Source organism: Mesoplodon densirostris, chromosome 13 (assembly GCF_025265405.1).
Source record: "Mesoplodon densirostris isolate mMesDen1 chromosome 13, mMesDen1 primary haplotype, whole genome shotgun sequence".
NCBI lineage: Eukaryota > Metazoa > Chordata > Mammalia > Artiodactyla > Ziphiidae > Mesoplodon > Mesoplodon densirostris.
The window spans coordinates 81550826-81574131 of record NC_082673.1 but is presented as its reverse complement, the minus strand read 5'-3'; positions in this window follow the sequence as shown (position 1 = coordinate 81574131).

Sequence of the window (23306 nt, the reverse complement as noted above, 5' to 3'; positions counted from 1 at the left end):
TCAGAATCAAAGAATGTGTGGCTGAAAGAAGCCTTGGGGATCAGGTTGGTTGTTGTTGCCTGATTCAAAAGGAGGAACTGGAGCCCACAGAGGGGAAAAGACTTGCCCACCAGGCCACAGCCAACCCAGATTCCGGGCATTGGGTCCAGTGCTTCTCATTCACAAAGCTGGGAATCCCCATTTATGTCTCTGTCTGCATAGGGACTTAGGAGGCAGAGGGTGCGGATGGTGTGTAGAAGAATTTTCAATTAATTTCATTGAAGTAGAAAACTGGCGTGGTCAGAAGATGTACCTAAAGCATATTTTTAAACTCATTTTCACAATGCTGGTTTTGATCAAACCAGGATGAAGAATTATCCCTTTTTACTTCACTTAGGAGGCTTATTCATTATTTCCTGTCTGACAGGGATGTTCAGACACTATTGTTTTTCAAATACCCCCCAAAAATCCATAGAGATTACTTTACTGTAATGCAGTGAAAGAGGAAATTCCACACATTTTTTTGCCACCATTGATGGCAGGAGAGGGACTGTATCTTAGATTTTCTGATTTTTTTAACCAATTTTCAACATTATCTGTCTAAAAAAAAAAACCAGATCATTGCTTTAATTTCCAAAATTCTATTCCAAATCAAGCATTTACCTGAATTAATTAATTTTAGTTAATTAATTCAGATAAATTAAGTCTTTATCTGAAGAATTGGCTCTACAACAGATTGAACTATCAGGGTTATAGAATTTATACATCAATTCAACAAATGTTTTGTTTTCACTTCTTAGCTTTGGACAAGTAATTTAATTAGTCGAAGCCTGAGTTGTCACATTTGTAAAATACATAATTTGTAAAATAATAATACATCACAGGAGTTGTCAGGAGAATTAAGTGTTGTCAAATGCTTAGCTAGTGCTTGGCATGTAATAGGGACCCCCTACATGGAAGCTATTATTATAATCCTTATGTTTCTTCTTGTTATTATTTTGCTATTATTCTTAGTAGAAGCCGTGTTAAAGAACAGGCACTGGCCTTCCAGACTTATTTAAAGTTGGATCAGGCCTTTATACTCCCAATGATCAGTCACTGACTCTGGGTTGTCCTGAGAAGGGGCATGACTTTGGGTGAGGTAGCTTTCTAGAACTCAGACAATCCCTGGAAGGACTTACAGCTGGGGTTGCAAGTTCTCATTAAAGGGAGATGTGCGTGGTCCATCACAATGTGTCCTGCAGGAGGCACCTATCACATTATTCCCCACCCTATGCTTATGCATATGCATAATACCTCCTTACATCTCTTTCTATATATGCATTCTTCATCAGATTGAGTCCATAGCTTTCTCCTTATAATTCCCCAGCATTCATCGTCACACATGCTTAATTCCTTATTCACATTTCATCTCATCAGTGATTTGAAGGCAGTTGCTATGCTGCCTTCAAATATCCAAACCTTTTCTTTTCCTGTTGCACTATCCTTGGCTCCATTAAAGTTTCTTGAGATGACAGCAATTTCTAAGTCATCCTTTATCTTACTCACTCCCCTCTAGTTATATCCTGATTTACAGAAGTCCTTCATAAAAATAATACCTAGAACTACACTACCTGTGAAAATATAGTCACAAGGTGACTTGGAACACATTTTAGGAGCTAAACAAATATCTTGGCATTCATTTGAACTATGTATTTGGAGAAGAGTAACAAAGGACACGAAAGAAGGAGGATACATATGAATATATCAAATGAAAATATTCAAAATGCATAATTTTAAGATTAAAAGATATCTGGTTTGGCAGAATAAAAGACAAAGCAAGAAGGAGGTCTTTATTGACTGTCTAGTCTCCTATCCAAAAAAGTTCTTTAAAGCTAAACAATCTGACTTTTATTACTCAGTTTGCTCCACAAGAAGTGGGCCTCCATTCTTCTCACCTTCTTCCATATCCTGCTTCTGAGCAGCTTGTTCTACCTATATTGCTTTCCACCTCACATCAACCCACTCACTTTGAACCTTTGAACTCTTTGTCCCCTTATGATCTTACCTCACCCTTTGGACAAGCGAATTGACACCAATTTATTTTCTTCATTGGTAATTTAAATCTTTCCTCTGGCTACACTTAAAAGACAATAAGTTCCAGGAAGGCAGGGACTACACTGTTTGGCTCACCACTTTATTCCTGGTACCTAGAATGGTTCTTGGCATCGAGGAGATGCTCAATGAGTTTTGGCCAATCGGGTTGTGCCTCACGTAGCTGCTGACAAACACCTGCATCTTCTGGCCTGTACTTGGGACACCATCTCAGATAATCCTATGAACATGTCACTTACCAAGCCCATATCATATGAGATTCAGGCCAAAACAGTGAGACACTTACTGTCTCTTCAGAGGAATCCCCATCTTCCAGAATTCTCAGTCCTGGAGAACAAGCGGTTAACCCTGGGGAAGGCAGAAAGGAGAAGACAATAGAGGAATGGTCTACATCCAGTGGCATCTGCTTCTCAAAATGAAACATTTGGAAGCTTTTTGAGTGCTTGTGAGGGGGCTTTAAAATGCAACATGTGAAGTGAGGTTATTTAAATTCGGATCTAACTGTGTGGCCTATCTTCATGCCTGCATTAAAATTATTCAGACTTTGACCATCCACCCCCGTCAGTCTGTTTGGATTAGCCGAGGGCTCCACTTGTGTGGTACGTTTTAATTTTGTCTGACACAGTGTTCCCATCCCATCCTCCCTCAAGTAGGTCTGGGGAAAAAAATGTACTTAACTGAGAAGTCACAATATCTTCTTTTTTGTGCTTCCAAGGAAACTTAACAGGAAATAGATTTGCTTTGCCATATTTAGGATAGCTTGGAGTACAGATTCACACAGAATTTTCCTCAAGTTGCATTTTACACAGAAAACTCAATGACAGATGCAAAGAAAGAAGTGATCTCACAATCCAATCCCAGGATGCTTAGAGACTATGATTAAAGCTTTCTATTTGATAGCTGAAGGAACTGATTCCTGGTAAGGGAAGAGTTTATTCAAAACCACACAATGATGGTTTAAGAATCAGGACTGGAATCCAGGTCTCTTGCCACTATTAAGCATGAGATAGAAGTTAAGCTAAAACATACCTGATGGAGCCCTATAGTTGTAGGCTTTCATTTTTTAATTCTACTGTCCCAATTCCCAATGCAGTGACCAAAAACAGTATTTCTCAGGTTTTGTCACCTGGATCCTAGGGTGTATTGGGCGTGGGTTCAGATAACAATGTCAAGAATGTGGTCTAGAAGAGTCATCACTGAGGAAGTTCTAGAGGTTCTATAAAACTAAGACTAGTAAAGGTAAGATCAATCCGTCTAGATTTGTAAGACCCTCATAGGATGCTATTCTCTATAGCCTAGAGATTTTCTTCTTTTATCCCTCTTTAACAGAAGAGTGAGGATACCTGGCACAACAGAGAAATAGTGAACACCAACTTGTGCCTTACATTGTTTCCACTCTAGAGAAACAATCTCTGCAGCCAAGTGCTGAGTGACAGAAGCTTCTACATGAACGGAGCTTTATCCAGGACCTTTGTCCAGGATAAGACATATGCCTCAGTCATGCTGTGGGGAAACAGCTTTAAAGTAGATCAGAAGACAGGCAGGGATGTACCTTAGCTTCCTACAACTTTGTGAGGCAGTAGGATGAAAGGAAGAAAGGCAAAGAAAAAGGACAGGTGAGAATATTAGTTGGAAAGAGTGTTCTGGAATATTTCAGGGTCTGCCTTGACTTTCTACCAATAGACCATTGATAGACCACACATGAAGGCTTTGGTCCATCTCAGTCCTAGAGGCAATTCTATGATGAAGGGAACATCAGTCCCACTGCAATGGGAGGAGTGGAAATGTTGAAAGTTAAATGGAGCTTCTAAGCAGAAGGAAAATCCAAACACCAAGGATGACTCAGCACAGGTCAGTATAGCCTCTGTGCTATACAATGGGACCTTGGTAGTCCCCCCTTATCCTCCAAATTATGCTGAATTATTCTGATTAAATAACAATATCTGTATTAACCACCACTTCAGTTTGAGTACCCTTTGACACACTAGGAAATGTGAATGTATTAGGCTTTTTATGTGCATTATATTTGATCCCAACAACAATCTTGAAATGTAAATATTATGAATGGATATTCTATAGAAAAGGACAATGGAGATTCGAAAAGGTAAAGTAATTAGCCCTGGGTCATATGGCTGAGTAGCTGTAAGAGAATGGTGGTTAAGAGCATGGACCACTTTATTTAAAATAAAATGCCTTTCCAAGAAAAATTTTTTTTTTAATTTTTAAAACTTTAAAAATAAATAAAAGTAAAAAAAAAAAGATCATGGACTGTAGAGAAAGAACACCTGAGTTCAAGTTTTACCTTTGCTCCTTGTTAGCTGGCGAGGTGGGGCAGGCAACCTCTAAGATGTTCCCAATTGATCCCACTTCCTGGTAGTCATAGATTTGTGTAATCCCCTTCCCTTAACTTGCTTCTAAGCAGTAGAATATGGCAACACTGTACAGTTATCAGTTTGGTTATTAGGTTACAAAATATTGTGATATCCATCTTCTTAGCAAACTTTCTCTGTTGCTGGCTTTGACGAAGCAAGTTGCCATGTAGGAGAAATAAGGCTGACCTCTAGACAACAGCTTGTGTTGTACAGTGGGGAACGGAATTCTGCCAATAGTTATGTGAATTAGCCTAAAAATAGATCTGTTCCCAGTCAAGTCTTCAGATGAGATCCCATTCATAGAGGACACCTTGATTGCTGCCTTATGGGAAACTGTGAAGCAGAAAACCCAGATATGCCATATCCTGATTCCTGACCCAAGGAAATATGAGATAATAAATATGTATCATTTTCAGTCTCTAAATCTGGAGATAATTCGTTATACAACGATAGATACAGGGAGCATGGACAAGTTATGTAATCTCCCTTTGCCTCAGTTTCTTATCTTTAAATAGAGATAAATAATCATGACTATTTCAGTGGGTTCCTGGGAGGATTCTGTGAGGTTATATACATAAAGCCTGACAGTTGGGAAATGCCTAAGTGTTAAAATCATAAAGCTGAAAGCCAACCCTGAGTCTGGCTGCTGCTCCAGATCTTCTTCTACAGCAACTCTCTTGCACCCTGCCAATCCATTTTGAGAATCTTATCTTTAATATCTACTTCACAACTCATTTATGGTTTTATGTATTGTCTCTTACCACATCTCTATATTTGCCTTTTTCGTGACTCAGTGTTATCTAATTTCCTAAATCCACTCTTAACTTTAAACCATATAAGGTACAGGCTTCTTTACTTTACAGCTCAGAATCCTTTCTTGGGACCCTGTTTTCCTAGACTTCTGGCTTCCTGTGCCCAGGTTAATTCATGCTCAGTTTCACTGGGCCGCATTCCTGACTTGGAACTATATGAGATGTATATGTGGATTCTGGAAAGCCAGAAAGAACAATGACTAAAGAAGATAAGGTGTGTCCTCTTGGTCCATTTCTTCTTTAAGTAAGTTAACTCACTAGTTTCTGCATCTTAGTTTATCATATATGACATGGAAATATTTATTTTACAGAGAGCATAGCATTAAATGAAAAAAGGAAAATAGAGTGACTGGTGTGATGAATGCTAATCTTTTCCTTCCTTTCCTCGATTCTGACATTCCATGGTTCTGGCTGTAAATGCTTCAAGCAGAGGCCATGAAAGCACCAGAATATCACTCTCTTTTGGTCATGAACTCTTTCTCTATTCTGCTCTGATTCTTTCCCCCTGGAAGTGCTATTTCTCTTTGGGGAAAAAAATGAGCCAGTTTCAGAGAGATCAGACCTGCCAGTTTCCTGGATGGAGATGGTGCTTCTGGGGTAACAAGACAACCTGTCTTAGATTTTGCTCTGCCCTTCTTCATGTCCCACCTCCATCCCTCAATCACAGGAACCCTGCCTTTCCCTCCTAGCTTTACTCCCGATACTTGTTTGTTAAGACTTCAAGGCTACAGACATATATACCCACCAAGTGTCCCAGATTTTCCAGTTTGATCAACCCTGTTATCATACAATTTTTTTTTCACTTGCTCCCCCTAGGCAATTCAAGCCTTTGTTGCTTCATTCATAAAATGAGGTTAGAATCCCTATTTTGGAGCATAATGATAATGTACATAAAATGCCTAGTACATGGGCCTTAATGTAGGGATTATTATTACCTTAAATAAAGGCCATGGACAGCCAAATTGTTTATCTTTGTAAAGTTTTTACTATGCACATATTGATGAATTAAAAGAAATCTTTTATCATATTATTTATTCCTATGAAACCAGATATTCTTTGGGCTATCAATAATACTGTGAGAATAATTGTGGTTAATGTAGTGTGGACTGAAAGAAAGGATATGCACTTGGGACCGATCTGGGCTTTAATCTCAGCTCATCCATAGAATAGTACCTTGCTACAAGGTCAGCTGTGTGACCTTGGCAAGCTTCTTGCACACTTAGTTTCCTCATCTGTACAGTTGTGATAACAGAACCTATCTTGCAGGCATTTTGTACACATAAGCCATCTGTCATTTACTAGACACTCAATGTGTTAGCTCCCTTTCCTTCACGACTGGTCTTTCCAAGGTAATCCATTTTTCCTAATTGAAGACAGTCCTTACCTTATTTCACCTGATGAGGGATTTTGTAATGTTAAATGTCCCTCCCTGAAAGCTGCTTCAGATTAGGCATGGCTTGAAATATGGATGACCCATCCTCCTCACCACCCCATTTCCTCCATAACTCCACACTCCTTTCTCATCTAGAAAAATCTTTCTTCAAAATTCAAAAGGCCAAGGAGTCTTCCAAGGGAAGTTAAACCCCTTTATATTTTGTCAGAGAACTTTCCCACAAAGAGGGAATTCTACAAATACTCAGATGACATCACCAAGAAAAGGGCCTTGTTTCCCCAGGGCCCAGCCTCCCTGGAAGATGACGAGGGTTAGGGACAGAGAAAACCCGGGCCACTTGTCGGATTTGGCAAGCGGCAGCCAACAGCTGGTCAGGCCAGTTAATTAGCCCTGCACTCTGCTCCTGTCCAGCCTTTATTGGCAAAGGCAGAGGCAAGTGGCTCTGGCCTGCTTTTCTCTTTCTATTAACAAAGCCCGGTGCCATAGGGTTACCTTGGCCCGGGGCCAGGCCTGTTCGCCTTTTGCTGCCTCTGTGTTACCATGGCGATGGCGATGCGCCTTTTGCCAAGGCAGCAGCTGGTGGATGGGTAGCGATTACCTGCCAAGCAGATTTACTAGCTCCAAAGTACAGACCTTTCTCTGATAAGTAAAAGAAGAGGAAAGTTCGAGACTCAGACAAGGAGGGAGGGGTCTCTGCATCTTTTGACCCGTTCCCCCTATTTTAATTGTCCAACAGAAGAAGATTATTCTCCTTCATTTGTCCAGATGCCCATCCGCTAAGCACATAGGCCCATCTTGTCTCATCTTTTTCTTGCATCATTTTATTCTGAGGAGAGGCAATAAACAATTTAGTCTTTGTCTTTGCTGCAAGAAACATGCTACCTGCCCCCACCATTCTGCAGCAGGAGCAGCGCTTTCCACACCACAGTGCAGGGCTTTGGGGAGGGAAGGAGTTCCGGCAGTGGGAAGAATTTCCGGAAAGGAAAAAAGGCAGTGTGCCCACTTTGAGAGAATCATGAAAACTTAGTGGAAAAACCTACGATGATTATGGTTTTCACCTAGGAGGAGATTCCTGAGGAATTCTGGATCCCTGAATTTTAGGATAATTTTTTTATTTTCTTAAATTTTATTTAGAAAGCATTTATTATACACCAACTGTATGTAAACTTTTAAAAAAATTTCAATTGTCCTATTTTATTTATTTATTTATTTATTTTATTTTTAACATCTTTATTGGAGTATAATTGCTTTACAATGGTGTGTTAGTTTCTGCTGTATAACAAAGTGAATCAGCTATACATATACATATATCCCTATATCTCCTCCCTCTTGTGTCTCCCTCCTTCCCACCGTCCCTATCCCACCCCTCTAGGTTGTCACAAAGCACCGAGCTGATCTCCCTGTGCTATGCGGCTGCTTCCCACTAGCTCTCTATTTTACATTTGGTAGTGTATATATGTCCATGCCTCTCTCTCACTTTGTCCCAGCTTACCCTTCCCCCTCCCCATGTCCTCAAGTCCATTTTCTAGTAGGTCCGGGTCTTTATTCCTGTCCTGCCCCTAGGTTCTTCATGACCATTTTTTTTTTTTTAGATTTCATATGTATGTGTTAGCATACGGTATTTGTTTTTCTCTTTCTGACTTACTTCACTCTGTATGACAGACTCTAGGTCCATCCACCTCACTACAAACAACTCAATTTCATTTCTTTTTATGGCTGAGTAATATCCCATTGTATATATGTGCCACATCTTCTTTATCCATTCATCTGTCGATGGACACTTTGGTTGCTTCCATGTCCTGGCTGTTGTAAATAGAGCTGCAATGAACATTGTGGTACATGACTTTTTTTGAATTATTAGTTTTTAGTTTTTTTAGGTAGGGAGTTTGGTATTGACATGTACACGCTGCTATACTTAAAATGGATAACCAACAAGGACCTACTGTATAGCACCTGGAACTCTGCTCAATATTCTGTAACAGACTAAATGGGAAAAGAACTTGAAAAAGAATAGATACATGTATATGCATGACTGAATCACTTTGCTGTATGCCCGAAACTATCACAACATTGTTAATTGACCATACTCCAATATAAAATAAGAAGTTTAAAAAAACTTAAAGTTTTTACTGAATTTCAAGCATTGATCTCCTACTACTTCCATATATAACCAATACTGGGACCATTCGGAATGGGTAAGATTTCAAAAAGAAGACAAAGGGAGGTGAGCAGGGCACTCCAGGTGGAGAAGGAGGGTTTACTCAAGGACAGTGTCAGGACTGAGGTGGGGAGTACTTTGTATAGCTTGAGTAGGAGCTGTACATGGGAGAAAGGAGAGCAGGAGCAAAACGTCAGGAGAAGCAAGCTGGGGTTTTCTATGTATTAGAGAAATAGGCACCGAGGAATTTTCAAGCTGTTGTAAGCAGTAGAGAGCTATTAAATGTTCTTAAGCCAAAGTAAAACAGCTAGTTATGCTTTAGGAATGAAACTCATTGCCCTGCAGAATGGATTGGTGTGGAGCAAGAGACCGATGGGGTAAATGGTGAAAAGTGTCTGAAAAAGGGCACTGGTGGTGACAGGGAAGAGGAAGTGGATTCAAGATCTGTATCAGCAATGATTCGATATTACCATCATAACAGCTAATAAAGAGGGAAGGACTTTCAGGGGCCAGCTTCTGCCATAACTGCTCCATGCATATCCTTGTGTAGTGCCCGCATCTGCCTCAGCCACCATCACAGCATCTCCACCGTCAAGTCCCACTTTACAGACCAAAAAGACTCAACTCTGGGATGTTTCTGTGTTTGCACAGCTGGTGGAATTGGCAAAGCATTGTTTTGTAGTTTTAATTCAAAACAGTCTGATTCCAGTCTTTGGGTCCTAACCATTTTACCACACTGCCTCCCAAATTCCATTCAAAGGGAGGCGAGATACATTTCTGGGCCACCGAATGCTTATAATCTTAGACAGGGGGTTAGTGAGCAAACTCTTTCTGTAAAGGTCCAGATGGTAAATATTTTAAGCCCTGTGGGCCATGCAGTCTGTGTCACAGAGACTCAGCCATGGCAATGCGTCAACCAATGAGGGTAGCTGTGTTCCAATAAAACTTTATTTACAAAAAAATAGAAGGCCAGATTTGGCCTATGGGCTATAGTCTGCCAACCCCTGATCGAAGGTAAAAAAGTATAAGAATGTCTTCTCTGGGTATAAAAATGGAAGAGCTAAGGTGATAAATTACTGAATTTGATTTGGAGGGAAACTCTAGCTTGCGAGACAGAAATTTAGACCAGGAAGAACCTTAGAATTCCCTGAGTTCAAGGACTCAGATCTTGGAGAGATGACCTGAGGACCAGCAATATTCAGGAAGGACTGAGGGTGATGAGACTGCAAGGCTAATGTCAACATCTCTTAGAGAAAACGTGTGAACATCGAAAACATCTGCTTTCCCAGCAAAGTCAACAGAGTTAAAGCTTCATAAGTGTTCTTGGTTAGAATTATGTAAAAAGAATGAAAACACTTCGTGACAAACTTCCACAGATATATGAATGACCTTCAGAAAAACTGTAAATCTCCTGGGATTATTTGCAGAATCATTTGTAAATGCGTGTGTATGTGATTGCACCCTCACCTCACCCCCACCTGGAGAGAAATAGCATAACAAACTCAGTAGGGAAAGACACCAGTGTTGGACTCAGATAGACCTGGGAGCAAAGAGGGTTCCTGGAGTTATCAGCTCTGTTACACACAGCATGCTGCTTTAACCTCTCTTAGTTTGCATATCTATAAAATGGGACAAAAATAATACCACCATATGGGGGACTGTTATTCTGAGCACTGAATGAGCTGGTAAATATAAATCATTGTGCTCAGAGCTCCCTATGTGTGGTAAGACTGAAGGCCAAGTCTAGCCCTCTCCTGGAGGTATTGAGCTCATGGTTATATATAGTTGAGGTATTGAGCTCATGGCCTCTGGAGACAGGCACTTATATCTCATTTTCTTCATTTGCAAATATAAATGACAGAGTGCACCTTGCTGAGCTATTGTGAGGATAAAATGAGATAATGTTTATGAAGAGTTTAAAGCCTGCTGGACACAGAGTAGGTATTCTTTAAGTTTTAAATGTATATAGATGGGTAAACAGAGGCCCAAAAGATTAAGTGACTTGTCAGAAGTCACAGTGTTTCTGGAAGATCTTCCAGGCTTGGAAGTGAGTGGATGGTAGAAAGTTTCATTCTAAAACATTGCCCTTGTCTCCACATCAAATTAAAAAAGGAAATGTCTTATTAAGGATACACATTTCTGTAATGCTGACCAGACACCAACAATATTCTACATGTTTTCTGTTGACATTCCATTCATCCTCTCAACAACCTTGTTAGGTAAGTATGCTTATGATCCCCATTTTCATCTGAGGAAATAAGGCACACAGGGGTTAAATGACTCTCTTAGGGTGACATGGTAGTCAATGGCAGAGCTGGGATTTGAACGTAGGTATTTTGCAGCACTGCCTTTCAAATAACCTTATTAAGTTCAGACAGAGGAACAGCAGAGGATAATGAGGAACAGGTAGTGTGAATGAGGACAGCACCCCAAATTCCTAATCAAAAGGCCTTGGAGAATGGGATGTGTTTGATTCAGTAAGGTTGTCAAATCATTCAGCATTTGTTATATATATGTATAACTGAGTCACTTTGCTGTACACCTGAAAGTAACATAGCTTTGTAAATCAACTATACTTCAATTTAAAACAAAAAACTAAAAAAGAAGTAAAAACAAAAATAAGCAATAAAACATCATTCAGTGATTGTTTAATATCTATCTCCTCTGTGAAGACTTCACTACACCCGTCTTCGTTCCCAGTGAATTGCTCTCTCCTGTTTTGGGTCCCATCGCTCCCTTGTCCAGACATCTGCTGCAGCATCCACAGCACACTGTTAAGTGTGTTGCATTCACTTCTCTCTATCTTATTTCTAAGTCCTTAATAGTGGGGTCTCTGTCTTATCTGTCTTCGTATTTTCTGAACCCAGCACAGTCCCTGGCACAGTATAAGCACCAGTTTTACTGATTGGATAAACAAATCCACTAAGAAATGAACGAGAGCCCTTTAGGGAGAGGAAGGAGATGGATTCACAGGCCATGATAAGACTGCAGGAAAATCTGAGATTGTGCTGTAATGAACTCCTCAGCAGCCTAATGAAGCTACTGCGTGACTCTCGCCTCAGCTGGATGTCGAAATGAAAGCCAACATGAGCCCGTGTTCTGCTAAGAATAACACCTACGAGATAGCAGTGTTTGAAATAAGCCTGTCTCTGGAAAGGTTCCTGAGCCTTGTAATTTTACTTTTATAGTCATGGCCCCAGCATGTTTGACTTTTCAAATCCCCTCACTAAGATCCAAGTGTCTGTTTATAAAAGCTGTATCTGAAGCTCTTTCCTTTGTGAGGTACAAGTGGGATTTGTACTCCTCTGTACAAATTGGTCCCCTGGAGTGACATTACATTCTGCTCCTCATAGGGCTGCTCTGTTTGGGGAACTGAGAAGAGAAGGCGAACAGCTTAATACAAAGTTGGTCATAAATGTCTCCTGGGGGGCTTCCCTGGTGGCGCAGTGGTTGAAAGTCCGCCTGCCGATGCAGGGGACACAGGTTCATGTCCTGGTCCGGGAGGATCCCACATGCCGCGGGGTGGCTGGGCCCGTGAGCCATGGCCGCTGAGCCTGCGCGTCTGGAGCCTGTGCTCTGCAACGGGAGAGGCCACAACAGTGAGAGGCCCGCATACCGCAAAAAAAAAAAAAAAAAAAAAGTCTCCTGGGAAATAAAGCCCTCTAACAATAACAATAACAATAACAACAGTAATAATAACAGCCTAAAGCAGCTGTGATCCAAGAGGGGAGAGCAAATAGAGACTTAGGAGAAGAAACCAGGTTAGTACCAGAGGAGCAATTGGACCTTTTAAATGCCACATTCTAGGCAGTAGACAGGAGCCAGGGACATTGGAAACAGGATTGGAAAGCAAAGCGATAGGTTGTAACACAAAGTAAAAGGACTCAGGACCTATTTTAGGATCCAAGAAAGGCTACCAGGAGGTCAAGTTTATTGGATTCCAATGTGGCCTGGTTAAGATATTTAGGACCACACCAGAGCCCTGTCACTACAAAAAAACATTATGGTGGCTTTATAATGCGTTAACTTGGGGAGGCTACACTAAGTTTCCCAGAATTTTTTCCAGAATGTTTTGAGTTCGTGTGGACCCAACAGAGATTCTTATGCAAGAGTTGAAGGGTGACAGCACCATATGGTAGGCTGCACACGACAGCCCTTATCTGCTGGCTCACTCTGGCATCATGAGGCCATAGTTGGGCTAACAACTGCTCCAGCCTCCCCCAGTTCCTTCCTGAACTTATCCATCTTCTGGGCCAGGTGTGTGTCTTTTGCTCTGTGATGCAAGGTGCCAGCCACTTTCTGCGAGACACCCACACCATCAAGGTCAGAGACAGTGAGAATTGACATGGATTTCAGCACATCTTTCTTGGGTCCCAACTTGTGTTTGGGGTTCTGGCTTGCCCTTGCCCTTAATTTTTCCTCACCAATGCCTGCCTTGTGGCCTTCAAGGTCTGGCATTAAATGCAAAGACAATAAATAGCCTTACAGAAGTTATTTCACCAGCCGCATGATTGGGCAAGGTCAAATCCCTGTAACAAATTCCTTATTATATACATATTTACAATACATAGTGGTTCTGCTTCTCTGTTTGAACACTGACTAGTACACACATTGCCAGCAGAATGGAAAAAGCATGAGCTTTGAACCAGAGAGATAGACCTGAGTTCAAATCCCACTCTTGCTACTTGTTTTTAACCTTCCATGTCGATTCTTAATTTGATGAGCCTCAGGTTTCTTATCTGTTACTTGAGGATAATGCTTACCTCATAGGGTTCTTGAGAGAATTAAGATAAATAAATATGGATAGCACTAGCTCATAGTAGGTGGTCAATTATGATGAGGAAGAAATTCTTTGTTCTTTCTTGACTTCAGGTAACTTTACTTCTCTCATGTCCATCCACAGCAGCTTCATTAGAGCAATGGTACTTGATATGTGCTCCATGGTTAATTGGTCATATGTGGTCACAGCTACCCACTTCCAGAAAGTGGTGGAGTTGGGGTCGGTTTGACTCAGGCCCTGCTTGCTTCCTCCCAAGTGAGTCACTGCAGGCGATTTCTTCCTCACTGCAGGGGGATAAAAGCCCCACCCAGAATGAGCTGAGCACATGTGGCACTGTTCCTAATCCTCAAACATTTCCATATGGCCCACTGGCTGCCGATTCCCCAGCTCTGACTGTTCCGCCTCTTCTGGCCTCTCTTGGTTATGGCAGTGATGATGGCCAGAGTTACTGAAAAAGAGAATGAAGTCTTTGCCAGCCAGAGTTGTGAGTCTCTGATGAACCCCTGGCTGAGCTCATCAATGAGCTCTCAGCATTCAGACGGCCATGGGGATCAGCCCCCTGACACCAGGATGTATTTGGGGACAGAGACAACTTCCTTTAGCTTCATGATGGGTGTTGTCAGATCTAGATTCCTGATGACAAGTCCATTGGTCAAAAATCTCCTGTGTATTTATTTATTAAGACAGAGGGTATAGAGAATGAATTTGGAGAATTTCAAGTATCCCGCAAGTTTAGTGGGTTATTTCATAGCTGGCACAATTGAAAATAATAGAAAGAGCATTGGGTTGAATATGAGATGGTAGAGATTTCAGTTCTCCTCTGATTTCCATTGGGGAGGGAGTGTGGAAAGCCATTCACTTCCTCTAGGCCTCAGTTTTCTTCTCCGTGACTTCATCTCTAAGGTCTATTCTGAATTCTGAGTGTGAACATTTCAGCATGAATTAGTAGAAAAAGAAGTAGACTGTTCAACAATAAATACTTTTGAATATTTATTGTGTGCCAGGCAACTTGCAAGAGCCTGTAGAATAAATGAAAAGAACGTAATTTCTATTTTCACAGGGTAGATAAAAATTAAACACTGAAAGAATTACTATGCAACATCAAGGCAATAGAAAAGGTATCAAAAGCAGAACATGATTAGTTGCCATGCGATTTGTACAGTAAATATGGGCTGAAGAAGATCAAAGAAACTGAAAGAAAAAGAAGGGAAGTGAATCAGGTTTATGGGTTTTAAAAGTTTGTTTGTCCTGATGAATGTAAGATTTAGACAGGTAAAGAAAAACAAAGCACCAGGAAGCTTCCTCAAACTAGACAATTGGTCATGGACAAGGCTCTAGACATCCCAGAGCCTCAGTTTTCCTATCTGCCATATGGGGATGGGAATTTGAGTTGAAATGACCTGATTCTTTATTAGTTTAGTAATTCAAGCCAGATTACCTATCTTCATTTGGTTTTAGTTTACGATATGCTCAATGTATCTATACAACACTGTTTCGGGTACTATGGCAGAAATAGTTCCTTGACTACAAATCACACCTTCCCAACATAACTGTTAACCTTTTTTAGGGAAGATCCCATGGCTGATGCTTATCTTGGTTCTTCTTATTCTGTTTGCAAAGTGTCTGTGTATCCACGGCCGGTGTTTAACAAAGTCAGTTGGCTGATAGGTTTGTACAATGTTTTTCAAAACAATAGGGAGCATCATCCAATTAGACACTTGGACTAATTCCCACACCCCCTGAAAGAGTGCGACACTGAAAATTTACGCAAGGAGAGAAAAACATGTGAAAAGTTTCAGCAAACTCCCTTTTCACACAAAGCCAAGCACTTGGTGTCTTTTTTTTTTTTTTTTTTTTTTGCAAGTTTGAAAAATGACAAAAAGATTTCTCAGGCTGTTGGGAACAGATTGTCCCTTTGGCCCAAGTAGAAGTGGGGGTGAGACGCTGACTGCTGGGTAAGAAACATGTCTGAAGTACACAGACATGATATTTTCATTTCAACATCAGTGGTTTGACTAGGATGACTGAGGCTTTTTATAGAATTATTGTTTTGGCCTTGTAAATTGGCAAATCTGTTTTCAATTAAGTGGGATCATTGTCTCTGGCAGTGCAGTATTTCAAAAGGAAAAATTGGTACAGTCAACCTAGATGTGGGCATCTTAGCATCTTTCTCTCAGTGGAGACTTATAGTAAGTTGCTTTCTTGGGCAAGGGGTGTGATTCATCCAAAGACATATATCTTGTAATCTGTCAAGGAAACTGACTTTTGATATTTTGGAATACAGAAAAGAGCAGCAGATTTTATTCACGTCCTGGTTACTTGACATAAGCAACATTATGTAATATAAAATAAGTAGCATAATCTAACATTAGTAACATTACCATGATTACCAAAGCTGTCCTTTACTTTGGAAAACAGTTGTGGACTAAAAAGAACTTCCAGATTTGTTGTCCTAATGACTCTGTGTTTTGTTTGTTTATTTGTTTGTTTCTGTTTCTTACTTCACCTAATGCTGCCTGGTAGCATTTTTCAGGTCTGGCTTCCCAACTGCATGCCCTCTGAGGGTCAGGGTAGGTCTTGTACATCTTGATTTCTCACCCTGTGCCTGCTGCTTATTTTGCAAACAATAACTATGTTTTAAGAAGATTTTTCCAGTGATGCTGACTCTCCCCAAAACCTTGTGTGTTAGGTAAGGCAAGAAATATTGTCACTTAATTAGCTGAGGCCAAAAGGGGTAACAGGCTTTGTCTGAGGGCCAGCCCCACCCCACCGCTGTCTCCTCCATTCCAGGTTGACAAGTCTTGAATGCATTTATTCCACCTAAAGTCCTCCTCTTCACCTGGGTATTCCCAGATCATCCTGACATTCTATTCAAGGAACTTCTGCTCTAAAATAACATATGAGGTCTTGACATATTTTCCTCTGTCTTCTCCTGAAATCATTCTGATACATAATGAGACAAAAACTCAAAACTCCCAACACTGAAAACCATGACTCTCAAACTCTTGCAAGAATTTGAAAATAAATTTCACTTGCTGTAGTACTTCAGCAACTAAGAATCCCAACTTGTGGCTGTCACAGTAATTGCTACAAGAAGTGGAATAGATCCACTAGTTAAAGGAAGATAGGAAAATCTTAGCTGACACCCTCTTATACATAGAGCTATTTCTTTGGCAAGGAACCTGGGTTCTGGTTGACCAGAAAATAGTGTCATTATTTCTCTGATGAACAGGATCATCTTATCAAAAAAGCAAGATATTGTGTCTTATTTAAGAATTATTTCCCAATAATAAGATACACACACACACACAAAAAAAAACACGTTTTATATACATATTTTTTTCAAATTGCTTTGAAGTTTTTTCTCTATCATTTGGGTCTTCAATGTCCAAATCACCTGGAATATATTGTTAATATGGCATGAGTTTGGGATTTATTTTTTCAGATAGGGAATGCTCACTGTCCACACTCTATTTTTGAAAAGCCCATTTTCCCCATTAGTTTGTATATCAGTTCAACAATTTCCTTATATGCCAGGGTCTGTCTCTGCATGCTTAGTTCTGTTGATCAATCCTACACTGTGTTAATTAGTGTGGCTTAAAAATAAGTCCTTATGTCTGCTAGGGCAACATCTTTGCTCTTCGGCAGAATTTTCTTAGCTCTATTCGAACAACTATCCTTCCGTGTGAATTTTAAGTAACATTTTGTCAAGATCTGTGAAAAAAAAAAAAAACTCTACTGAAAAATTGATTGGAATGTCATTGAATATGTAGACTTATTTAAGACAAACCCACACATCGTTACCTGGTCCTCAACCCAATAAAAGTGTACTTTCCCTAATCTGACCCATCTCACACTGTCCCTGATTCCCCAAACCTTTCCATAATGTACTCAAGAACCCAGTCTGTCATTAGCAATTCCTCTATAACCTAAACCTGAGCATATTGCTTCCCATGAAGCTTTGTCAATCAGAGTCAGTCTTGCCTCCCACGTAATTTGTGGGTCTGTAGGGGGGGTGGATGTCCTCCTTGCTCTTTATTGGCACTTCCCAACTATTTATCTTCTTTTCTGTCTAAAGCGTCTCATCCTTTGAAAAAGACACAATTGGGCTACATCATCTGTTACTTTATACCTTGAATACAGAACTCCTGGGTACTTCCCTTTTACTTATGAAATATTTTAGCAAATGCCTCATGAATTTTCTTTCCATGACTACTGTTGTCATCCTTGTTTGGTGATTTTTGTATTCAGGCAAGTGGATCTATCCAATAGCCCATCTTCTTTTCAAGATTTCATTCTCCTCACACCTCAACTTATCCAACTACATAGTCATAGCTTAGACCTGACCATTACTAATAATTGCCTTCTCCCTCCACCCCAAAATATCAGCTTCAAACCTCTCCTTTTCTGACCAACACCTCCTATCTTTTCAGCTCTTCATCTCTTTCTGGTGCCCCCTTTCTCAAAATGCTTTCACCTCACTGAGAACTCTAATGCAGAATGATTCTACGTTAGGAAGGAGCTACCTACCCTTCTGTTCCTGTCATCAGTCCCCTCCTGGTCTCATGTCCCTCCATACACCATTTATATTTCATGCTCTATTATTATAATCACATGCTTGCCTCTCTCTCTTTCCAGGTACTTAGATTATTTTCCTATCACTACTGTAACAAATTACCACAAATTTAGTGCCTTAAAAGAATACAAATTCCTTACCTTCCAATTCTGTCCATTGGACATAAAACGAAAATGGGTCTCACAGGCTAAAAACAAGGTGTCATCAGGGCTGTGTTTCTTTTTGGAGGTTCTATGGGAGAATTGGTTTCTTACTTTTTCCAGCTTCTAGAGTCCACCTGCATTCCTGTACTTAGGGCACCTTTCCATCCTGAGTCAGCGATGGTTGAGCAAGTCTCATATGACATCACTCTTTATGTTTACACTCTCTGTATCTCCCATTATAAGGACCTTTGTGATGATATTTGTCCACTCCAATAATCCAGGGTTGTCTCCATCTCAAAGTCTGTTGACTGACAAAATTAATTCTATCTGCAGCCTTAGTTTCCCTTATCCATGTAACCTAACATAATCACAGTCCCCAGGACTGGGATGAGGACAACTTTGTGGGGACATTATTCTGCCTACCACAGTACTTAAATGGAAAAACTCTACCTTGGTGAAATTAGACTCTCCCCCCATACTCTGGACCATCCTCAGAGAATGGAACATGACAGACCGTGACATTGACCTCATGACAAGAAACCTTTGGTGTCTTTGTCTGCTAAGGCTGCTACAACAAAATAACAGATAGGGTTACTTAAAAAACAAGCATTTTATTCTCACAGTACTGGGGGCTGGGAGGTCCAAGGTCAAGGTGCTCGCAGATTTGATTCCTAACGACTGCCCTCCTTCAGGCTTACAGACAGCTGCCCTCTTGCTGTGTCCTCACATGGTGGAGAGAGAGAGAACACTCTGATCTCTTCCTCTTCTTATAAGGACACTAATCCCATCATGGGAACTCTAATCACTTGACCTCATCTTAACTAATCACCTCCCTAAAGGCCTCACCTTCAAATAACATCACGTTGTGGGTTAGGGTTTTAATCTCTGAGTGCTGAAGGACCCAAGGGCTCAGTTTTCAGACTTCTTCCTGATTGAGACTCATGATTTTTAAACGTTATCTGCAAATTGATAATTCTCAAATTTATTTTTCCAGGTCTGATCTCTCCCTGAATTCACACTCAAATATCCAACTGCCAACTTGGCATATTCACTTAGATGCTTATCAAGGATTAAATACTAATTTTTCCAAAACCAAGCTCTTCATTCGCATCCCCACACTGAAAAGTGCCCCCTCCTACATTATTTTCAAACTCACCATGAAATAGCTAAACCTGGTAGTTCCACATTTTCACTATACTGACCTTTACAAGACTGACCTTTTCTCATCATCTCCTGTGCTACCTCCCAGTCTACTCCACAACCAATTATCCTTTGCCTGGTCCAAACCAATAGTTTTTTTTCTTTTTAACTGGCTTCTTTTTTTCCACTCTCACCTGATAAAGTCTACTCTGTTCCTACAAAACAAACCAAGTAACCCAATTAAAAATTTTATCTGTTTATGTCATTTCCCTGCTCAAAATCTTCTATCATCTTCCCATCATGCTTCAAACAAAATCCACATCTTACCATGATCTATGAGGTTCTTCACAATATGGTCAACCTCATCTCCTACTTGTAACTGCTTAGTCCATACAGTCACACTGGTCTCCTTGCTCTTCCTTGAATGTGCTAACCTAAGGTACTTTGCCCTTAGATTTCCTATTCCACATGGTCTCAGAAACCTCTCCTTCACCACACTTAAGTCTTCACCAAAATATCATCTCTGTGGAGGCCATTTCTAATATTCCTGTCTGAAATACATCCCTAGTCACTATCTTTTCCCTTACCCCTGCTTTATTTTCCTTCAAGATCCTTTTCATTATTTAACATATTACAATCTGCCAATTTGTTTATTTTCTGAATCTCTCTCTAAAGTGTAAGATATCTGAAAGGAAGGAAGTTGGCTTTTTTGTTTACTGCTATATCTTCAGATATAGAACCACAGAGGTTCTCTTTAGCTATTTGCTGACTGAATTAACTAAACAAATGAATGTCATTGAATGTTTTCATCTATATGTGGTATAACTCCATTTCTTTCATTTTATAAATTCAATAATGTTTTTTAATTTTAATATTTATTTTTGTTTATTTATATATTTTTATTGAAGTCTAGTTGATTTGCAATGCTGTGCCCATCTCTTCTGTACAGCAAAGTGACTCAGTTATACACATGTAGACATTCTTTTTTTAATATTATTTTCCATTATGGTTTATCACAGGATATTGAATATAGCTCCCTGTTCTATACATTAGGACCTTGCTGTTTATCCCTTCTAAATGTAATAGTTTGCATCTACAAACCCCGAACTATGTTCATAGCAGCACTATTCACAATAGCCAAAAGATGAAAGCAACATAAATGTCCATTGAGAGAGGAATGGATAAAGAAGATGTAGTACATATATACAATGGAATACTACTCAGCCACAAAAAGAATGAAATAATGCCGTTTGCAGCAACATGGATGGACCTAGAGATTATCATACTAAGGGAAGTAAGTCAGAAAGAGGAAGACAAATATCATATGATATCACTTATATGTGGAACCTAAAAAATGACACAAATGAACTTATCTACAAAACAGAAACAGACTCATAGACATAGAGAACAGACTTGTGATTGTCAAGGGGGAGGGGAGGAAGGAGGGGGATGGAATGGGACTTTGGGGTTCAATAATGTTTTGAGCTCTAGAGTTCCTAGACCCAAAATGCCTTGTGACAGAAAGAGAGAGAGATTCTTCTTCTCACAGGTCAGGTACCTAGTACTCTCACATTTTGGAAAATATGAATTTATTTTCTGGGATAGCCATGCTTCACTCCAGGCCAATTAAATAAAAAATCTTGGGGATGAGTAAGGACATAAGTTATATTTTAAAGGTCCTCAGGTGTTTCCAATATTCAGCCAAGGTTAGAAACTACTCTTCCAAATGCTGAGAACCAAGAGTGAGGTTATAAAAAGCACATTCATGACTGGTTTCCTCTCAGGCAGTCACCTCCCCTACGACCACCATCCTTTATTTATTTATTGTTTTTGGCCATGCTGCAAGGCATGCAGGATCTTAGTTCCCTGACCAGGGATTGAACCTGTGCCCCCTGAGTAGAAGCACGGATTCTTAACCACTGGACCGCCAGGGAGGTCCCTGACCACCGTTCTTTTATCCAGTGTTGCTTGTGGTTCTCTCACTACACCATGTTCTCATTATACTTTGAACCTTTACTTGTCGCTTCCTTTGGGATCATCTGTCTTCCCTTCGTTAGCTGACTCCCATTCATCCTTTGACTCTGCTCAGACTCCTCCAAACTTCCCAGGGTTCTGCTCACAGCTTTTAAAAGACCTTCTCCTCTGGGTCCCTCAGAGTTCCACCCTTACTTCCACCATCACATTGGTCTATCAACAATGATGGTAAGAGCAGTAGTCTATGGAGTAGCTTCCTTTTTGAACTCATTTTCCTATGCTATGGAGAGCTTTCTGCTTTCTTGAAGAATGAATGGAAAGAATCATAGAACCAGGGCAGGCTTTTTCTATTACTGAAAGAAATGTTTAGGCAGAAGGATAAGAGAATTCTACATGAAGAACATGGGATTTGCAGGGTGCAAAGAGCAGAGGTGACAGACAGCACTGGACTCAGGCAGGATAGTAAGGTGGTGGTTCTCAACTGGGGGCAAGTTTGCTGCCAAGGGACATTTGACAGACTCTAGAGCATTTTTGATGTCACAATTTAGGGAAGGAGGTACTACTGGCAGCCAGTGGATAGAAGTCAGGGATGCTGTTAGATATCCTGTGGGCAGCCCTAATGGCAAAGAATATTTCGAATCAAAATGTCAGTATGCTGAGGCTGAGACACTCCTCTGATAAAGCAAACTCAGGTGAAAGTCTGGCTCCAACATGTAAGAGTCATGTGACAATTTGGACTTTTTCCTCTACCTTCCTGTGCTTCAGTTTCCTCAAGTGCAAAATAAAGATACTAATAATATTTACCTCATGGAATTTTCAACAGGATTAATAAAATAATTTGTGAAAAGCTTTTGCCATGTTGTCTCACACATAGTAAATATGTAAAGAATTTGGGGTATGGCCACTAGAATTTTAAATCTGGATTTAGAGATAATCTAATCCCGTCCTCCACCCCATGAAGAAAGTTTCTTCACCTACAGCAATCCTGACATATAGTTATTCCCTTTGTTCTCTGATTCCCATGAAAGCCAAGCACCATTGTTAGACAGTTTTAATTGTTAGATATAGCTCTTCTACATTGTGTCTAAGCAACCTACCCCAAATTTGAATTCACTTATTTTAAGAGTTTTGTCAGGAACAAAACACCACAAGCCTCATTCCTGTTTCATATGGCAGTACTTCAAATGCCAGGAAGCTATATGACCTGAACAAAGAGAGTAAAGTTACTGGACAGCATCTCGAATATAAGGATATAAATCACCTTATAGGTTTAGGATGGTAATATCATGAGATAATGGAGATTGCAGGATACAGTATAATTCTTTATAATTTGAAGGCTTAAAACTGTTTCTTACATTCCCCCATTTTCAAATCCAAATTTAATGTTCACTATTAGATAGGGAAAGGTAGGTTTTTAAGAATGATTGAAGGATACATCCCATGCAGGCTATTTCTCTATTTTTAAAAGAGGTGTCACTAAATAAAAACATGTTCATAAAATCTGCTTAATTCAACTCTCCACCATTTGAAATTCCAAAACAACCTCCCCTTATTCCTTTTCTTTCTTGTCTCAGAGAATGGCTTTCCATTCATCTCATCTATCCCATCCATCTTGTGCCCAAACCAAATGTCCCATTTCCAGTCTTGCCTCCTCTCTTTTCTTCATCCTCCACAGATGGGTCCCCTTCATTCCAGCTCCTCACTGTATCTTGAATCCAGCTATTCATTTTCATCCAGAATGCCACTTCCTCCATGCAGGCTGCCATCATCACCTCCTGGTTTATCACAGAAGTAACCAATCAGTCTCCTAACTTGTGTCCTTTTCAATCCTTCTTTAATAAGGACTTGTGATCATTTATTAGTTATGTCTATACGTAATGCAAAG